This window comes from Sceloporus undulatus, chromosome 2 (genome assembly GCF_019175285.1).
Source record: "Sceloporus undulatus isolate JIND9_A2432 ecotype Alabama chromosome 2, SceUnd_v1.1, whole genome shotgun sequence".
Classification (NCBI taxonomy): domain Eukaryota; kingdom Metazoa; phylum Chordata; class Lepidosauria; order Squamata; family Phrynosomatidae; genus Sceloporus; species Sceloporus undulatus.
In genome coordinates this window covers 204,729,629-204,737,441 of record NC_056523.1, presented here as the reverse complement: position 1 = coordinate 204,737,441, position 7,813 = coordinate 204,729,629, and the positions used below count along the sequence as shown (strand labels likewise).

At 40.3% G+C, this 7,813-nt stretch overlaps 1 pseudogene; it reads left to right on the top strand.

Annotated features, from left to right (window-relative positions):
• Window positions 1–4,128: 4,128 nt before the first annotated feature.
• On the top strand, window positions 4,129–4,968 carry LOC121920533 (annotated as a pseudogene).
• The last annotated feature ends 2,845 nt before the right edge of the window (window positions 4,969–7,813 follow it).

The following is a 7,813-nucleotide window of genomic DNA, read 5'->3' as shown; positions in this document are numbered from 1 at the left end:
TACTCAAGACTCAGTAGGGAAGACTGTTGTTTTTCTGGTCATTTGGCAATCTTGTTCAAGTAAAAGAGATATCACTTCAGACTTGCATGAAGGGGAAAGATGCATAGCAAACAAAAGATATTTGTTAATTGATGCATTCAAATTAAGTCAAAAAATAAGAGCAATACATTATATATCCTAATAACCTAAAATAGATGCTCCTGGGGAATAATAATATTAAGTTTTGTAAAACACGGGGAAAGTTCATCCCTTGCCCAAAAGTATCCACTGCAGCAAAAATCTGACTCGGCACACTTATGTATTATGTTGTTGTTCTTTTATTGATGCACATCATTTTGAAAACCCTGGACATAAATAGTACATCTGTAAATAAACAAGTAACACTCAGTCAATCAACCATTTTACTCACATAATGCATTTTTCAAGAGTAGGACTCAAGGCAGCTTTAAGAATAAAAAAAAATAGAAGTAAAGCCACATTTATCTGAAATCATACAAAAAGTTAAGATTAAAACAATATTAAATTTAAACCATTGTTGTTAACTGCCATCAAGTTGCCTTCAACTCACGATGACCCTATGAATAAGAGACCTCTAAATCACCTTTTTATCAACAGCCTTGTTCAGGTCTTGCAGACTCAGGGCTGTGACTTCCTTGAATGAGTCTATCTATCTGAAATGCAGTCTTCCTATTTTCCTGCAGTCTTCGACTTTGTTAAGCATTATTGACTTTTCTAGTGAGTCCTGTCTTCTCATGATATGGCCAACATATGATAGTCTCAGCTTAGCCATCTTGGTTTCTATGGAAAGTTCAGCCTTCTAGGTAACAGTATGAGGGGAAGCAATGTTTTGGGGCAGAGGTATGAAACATCTGAACCTCCCAGTGTTTTGGATTTCAGTTCCCAGAACCCCCAGCCACAATACTCCACAATACTCCAATATTGTGGAATTACAGTTCAAAATTATCTGCAGCAGGACCAAACAGTGCCCATCTCTATTTCAGAGGATGCAGCCAGAGGCAAAATACTAACATAGGAACTAAATCAATTACCTCCCTAGCTGCATCCCAAGAACTGTCCTGATACATAATACAACGTTACTGTCAAACAGGGGTTATAGCTTAGAACTTTCCCTGTATTGCAAAAATCCATCACTTTTAAAGAACAAGAGATGTCATATTTTTGAAGAAAAAACATAGCATTATTCTTCTGCATTTCATATTACAGGCATTTTTCAAAAGAAGAGCTCCTAACCAGAAATTAAATAATGAGGGAAGTAGGTCAACTATTCTTAAAGGCATAAGAATAATGTATGAGTAAAGCAGCATTTTTTAAAGAAGTATCAGGGAACTTGGGGAATTTGCTCTGAGAATCCCTATAGTTCTTATAGGAGCTGACCTCACAACTTAATGGATAGCAGCCCACAAGATTTTGATAGGAGAAAATAAACTCAGATATATATTTCAGCATTTAAAAGGTATACTTTGAGAGAAAGTGAATCTAAAATTGTGTATTTAAAGATGTATTTAAGTACAATTTAAGTATGTGGTTTTTTTATTTTAAAATGTGCAGATTCATGCAGAAAGTGTCACAGTGACACAAGCAAAAATGATGCAGAACAGCATTAACTGATTCACTCATCAAACCTATTCTTTTGCCTGTTTCACTGTTTCTTTATCTCCCATCTTTTTGTTACAGATGCAGTTGCTATCAGACAGACAGAAATGGATTCTTGTCCAACACTGAAAGTCCATGGCAGAGAAATGTACCTGTTCAATTTCTAGTTATCATACACTTCCTAAATGCATTTGCTCTGTCAAAAAGAAAAAATCCAAAACATAAAAAGCAATTCAAAAAGAAAAATAAATGTATGGTTTCCTTATTCAGAGATCATAAAGTTGTCAAGATTTATTTAGAATTAAAATGTAATCTCATATGTCTAATCTGAAGTCTTTCATGGGAGATAGTCCCAGATAAATGGGCATGTAATTCAAGCCTCTGCTAGACTAAAGTAAAGCACAAGACCTGTTGTGAATTTAAATGAATTACTTTTCCTGGGACTGCTGCCTTAATTTGGTAGAACTGATGAAATATATATTTGATTGGTGTTTCATTTCTGGCCATGGATTCTCCTTTGCCATCTATTTGGAAATGATTTTGTCCTTCTGACTGCAAAATACATAGACTTTCATGAACAAACAGAACCCCCACAGCCTAGCATTTAATGCACAGTGATTTCTTCTAAAGCATAACATTGGCTTACATGACCTATCAAGGTGGGTGTCATTTTGCATCCGATTGCATCCCTTCTTTTGCTGGCTCAAGCTGTGGAATTGCCAATGTTTCAGCCAGTTGCTGTAGCTGGGCCTTTAACAGTCACTTGGTGGGTGGATTTATTAGCTCCAGGCTACGAAAAGCCTCACCTTCTACTCAGCAAGTTACTGTTCAAAACACAAGAGCAGGCCAGGCCAAGAAGCACCTTTTTCTGAACAATTGGCAATCCCATCAAATAGGATGTGGGACTCACAGTTTTTGCAGTTGGTATAGAACATAGGCTTACCCAAGGGTAAGTGAAATAAACCCATTGAAGAGCTAGCTAATAAATCCAGCCCCTATCCTACAGTGAGACAGAAGGAGAAGAACCACAGGTCAGAGGAAAAGCATCTGCTTTGCCCTAGGAAGATTCTAGATTCAGTACCAATGGCATCTTGGGGATTTCATTGACTTCAGTAGTAGGTGGTGCAGAGCCATTAGGAAGAGTGAGATAGTGCCCTGGATGGTACATGCTAGGGGTGTACAGCTGTGGGGACATGTTGGTGATGTGTTGCCGCACAGACCTCCTTGTACCCCCTCAGATGTGGTGTTTTGTTCTCTTACCAGTGTTTTCATAGTGAGATCCAGTCAGTGTCTGTATATATGAATTGGAAGAGGCACATCTTGTCTCTTGCTGCTGCTGCCATCAAAATATCTGATGTGATATGAAAGATCTCTACCTCAAACCCTGTAGAACCCTTGGCAGTAGCACTACATAACACAATACCTGGGATCAAACATTGATAGGAATGGGGACTACTGCCAGGAAATCAGAAGAAGATTAACAATGGGGAGGGCAGCCGTGAAAGAACTAGAAATGATTCTAAAATACAAAGATATACAACTCAGAGCAAAATTTAGAATCATGCAAGCCACTGTATTTCCTGTTACCATGTATGGATGTGAGAGCTGGACAGTTAAGAAATAAGATAGAAAGAAAATCAATTCATTCAAGACGTGGTGCTGGAGAAGAGTGCTGAGTGTTCTGTGGACAGCCAAAAAGACAAACAAATGGGTCTCAGAGCAGATCAAGCCAGAAATCTCTATGTAAGACAAGATGACAAAACTGAGGCTGTTGTACTTTGGGCTTATCATGAGAAGGGAAGACTCATTAGAAAAAAAACTATAATGTTGGGAACGGTGGTAGGAAGTAGAAAAGAGAAGAAGGGTACATACTAGATGGATGTATTCTATTAAGGAGGTCTTAGATATGTATGAGTTTATAGGAACTAAGCAGAGCAGTGGAAGACAGGGGCCTTGGAGATGTTTGATCCACACAGTTGTCATGGGTCACAATCCACGTGAGGGCAGGTGACAACAAACAAAAGATGGCAGGCTGTATCTGACCTGCTGTAACACAACAGCTTTGTTTGCCAGGCTTCCCAGAATCCCTCACCCAGCATAGCCATTTCTCATACTGGATTCAGAATTCTAGAAGTTGTAGTCTTCTGGTTATGGGCTTCTGGGAGCTGGTCATCTGTTGGGAGTTCTTTGATTGTGCATTCCTGCATGACAGGGGGCTGGCCTTGATGGCCCTTGAGGTCTTTTCCAACTCTATCATGCTATAAATCCAAAAAACAGTTCTCCTATGAGTGCTTTCAATTTTCATATGAATGTCTCTACTTAGCATTCACCCATAAGCTTTTGAAGGATGAAGGTCTCCTTAAGGGAAAGCTATTAGAGTATTTATTCTTCTTTAATTAGAAAAGGATCTGGGGTGGAGCTTGCATATCACCTTCACCTGGATAAAAACATGGGGAAGACTCTGGAGAGAGATTTTCCTTTGTTACCAAAGTGTTATGCATAGCTGCTCTTAAAATGAAGGGGACACGATTTAATCCTGACCGCAGGCCTTTGTCATTGCAGGTAACTGAATTATGGAGCAGAGTCATGGCTAGACTTGCTTTGACAATCCTTGGTGTCTTGCTTTGGGGAGCTGCAGTAGCTCTTTTGTTTGGTGGTGCATTTGTGATCTTCACCTACCAGAGCTACAAGTACTTCTTTCCAAACAAATTCTTCCTTGTTCCAGGCTGTTTGACACTTGCCAGCGCCACTTTGCTGTTCCCCACCTGTGTTTTGGCAACATGTGTCCCATTAAAAGGTCCTCGCCATCTCCGTGGGATTTTAATGTACTTGTTCTTGGTCCTCTTTTGTTTGGAAGCCTCTTCAATCATTTTAATCCAGATCTATTCTGCTGAAGTGGAGTATCAACTGAAAAACAGGATGGCCCCTTTCTTTCACAAGTACAACTGGACTGATCCAGACCACAGGGGCACAGTATCTGTGGATGCCACCCATAAGCAGTTGAAATGCTGTGGAATCACCAATTACACTGATTGGATGGCGCTGCTTCCAAACCAGGTAGGGCATGTTTTTGCCCCTGACAGTTGTTGCAAAGAGACTTCCTTGGATTGTCATGGTGATCTGAGTCAGCCAGAGAAGCTCTTTATGGATGGCTGTCACAAGAAACTGGAAGAAAGACTCCATTTTATCAAGCAGTATGGATTGTGTTGTGACGGGATGCCTGGAGATTCTAGCAGCTACTGCAATGGAAAACTTATGAAGGAGCTGCCATTCCAAGACTTTCAAATCCTTGATCTGCTGCCTTTTCATAGTCCCCATAACCATTGCTACTGTCTGATCTTTTCTCTATTCTGAAGCTGCCGGGTGTTCTCCTTAAAGCTAAGCTCATGACTTTAAAACTGTGGAACAATCTGCTACCCCTCTCTTCCTTAAAGAATGAAATATTCTGTTATTTGTAAAATAATTGTATTCTTATTAGAAACAAAAAGTATATTGCGTAGCAATCTCAAAAACGAATGCAGGTGAGAAAAGTCTACTGAAAAAAGCAATATTTATATGCTTTATATACAGCTGTAAAGTCTTTGGCACAAATTGGCTGGGCTGGAATGCTTACAAATTTTAAGCTGGTCAAGAAGTAGAGCTGCAAGAATGGTGACCATTTTACATTAATAAGGGAAATGAAGTTGTCAGTCTGGCAAGAATTAAAACTCTCACAGATTGATGAGGCAGACTTCTCATCAGGCAAAGAAATGAAGGGATAAGGAGCTGGCCATTTTTCTGAAACATACAGAGTAGGCACACAGGTTAGAAGAAAATCCAAGTGCAAGAGAGATAAAGATAGAATTTTGTGGAAAGGGTTAGATTAGCAAATAGAATAAAGAAGAATGAAACAAAGAAGCAGTCTTCAAATGGGTTTAAAACAAAAAATTCCTACATTGGGCAGCTATGTAACTTAAGATGCATGGAAATGAAATGTGGGGTGGCTTCAGTTGGCAAAATTTGCCTGAGCAACTGTGAGGTTGGAGAGAAACAGCACTGTATAGTGGTTTGAATGTTGGACTATGACTCTGAAGACCAGGATCGGAATCCCCACTTGCCATGGAAACCCACTGGAAACCTGGGAAGTCACACACTCTCAACCTCAGAGGAAGCAAGGGTAACCCCCCCCCCCTCTGAACAAATCTTTCAAGAAAGCCCATGATAAGTTCACCTTAAGGTTGCCATAAGTCAGAAATGACTGAAGCACACCCACCACCACAACAACAATGATAACACGGAGGCTACAAAAGCAGCAGAGAGGTGGATGGTGGCTGTAGTTGCTGTTGTGTGCCTTCAAGCCATGTCTGACTTATGTTTATGAACAGGGTTTTCATGACAGAATTATAAAGAAGGCTTTTGCCTTTGCCTTCCTTCTGAGGCTGAGAAGTGTGGCTTGTCCAAGGTCACCCAGGAGATTTCCATGGCTGTGTGAAGATTTGAACCCTGGTCCCCAATTACCTAATCCACACCAAACCACTGCACCATGCTGAATCTTAGGGCAGTAGCGAGATTGCATATATTGATGGCAACTAAGCGGCAGTGCCTTGGGTGTAGACACAAATGTTTATTTTGACATCTGCAATACTAAAGCTACTGAAATAGATATGAAACAGATAAAAAGAGAAGCTCTTTTTGTATGCTTGCTAAAAAGCCCCATTTTTTTCTCCAGGGATCATTGCCGCCTAAGCATCCCTACACAACAAACATCCACATGCACAAGATGCATGGCAGATGAAGAACAAAGCGTTGCCTCTGGCTCTGAACAGGGTTGGAATGATAAAGTGTTTCATTGTTTTCCTCTCTTTTAGTATAAAGAAAAGGAGAGAATGTAGTTCTAACTATGGGAAACCCTTCCGGACATTAAAAGATTAAAACAAGGCTCTTCCTGTGCAATATTTGTATTCATTGATAATGGTAGTAGACTGCCCTATACTGGATTTGGAGCACATTTACTTAGAGTCTCTCAAATACAGTTGCAGGACACAAGTTGTGAGAAAGGGGAAGGGAGAGCAGGCTACCCCCAAATGAGAATTCTGTTCCTCACTGATTTTTTTCCTTTAGTCCCAAAATTTTCTAGCATTGAAGATGGGACACTGAAAAATATTCACACCTAAAATTCTTGCATTTGCTGTGTTGGTTCATTCCCTTGATAATTTCCCTTGCCCCTTACTTGAAAATGCCTGTACTCTAGTTCTGAATACTCAACATGCATCTGAGGAAGCAGGCTCAAGTTATGAAAGTTTATGGTACCACTTCTTTATTTCAGATACAATAGCAAGTACATTTCTATACTGCTTATCAGTGCACTGAAGCACTCCTAAGTGGTTTACTATGTATACGCTAATTGCCCCAACAAGCGGGGTACTCATTTTAGCGACCTCAGAAGGAGCAGGCTGCACGACCCAAGCCCTGGCTGGGTAATGAATTCACAATCTTGGGGTTTGTGAGTGAGTGGCTGCAGTACAGCATTAACCACCAGACCACCAGTCTCAAAGGTTCTACAACTCCCCTGCATACTGATTTCCAAAACTAACAGAGTATGCCTTTGAATTTTAAGATACTGCAACACTAGAAATTTGGGAAGTGAAGAAAATTCCATTGGGGAGGCAAATATTATGACAGAGCAATAACTACAACTCCTAGTTAGCAGCATTTACTTACATTAGTTCAGGAATAAGAAGCAAGACACCAGTTCTATAGTTAAATCAGGAACCAGATTATTCACTCTGAGGAGCTATGGTAAGCTGATCGAGGTCTATTTTTTAATTTAATTTCACTCTGCCGAATACCCACCAAGTGTGTGAATAGACCAGGGTGCATTGTGGTAGACATGTACCTATATATTCCTTGTTATCATCATAATATTCCATGCATGGGTGTAGGGGTTTGAGGTTGGACTACGACTCTTGAGACCAGAGCTCAAATCCCCATTTAGCCATGGAACCCCATGGGGTGAAGTCACACTGTTCGGCCTCAGAGACAGGCATAGGCAAACCCTAGAATTAATCTTGCCAAGAAAAACCCTGTGATAGGTTCACCTTAAAGACTGCCATAGTGGGAAATGACTTGAAGGACACACAACAACATGCCCTCCACCCACATTCACAGAGCAATTCAGTGCCTTCTTTGACTCTTCACCATCACACTTATTAAAAAGAAG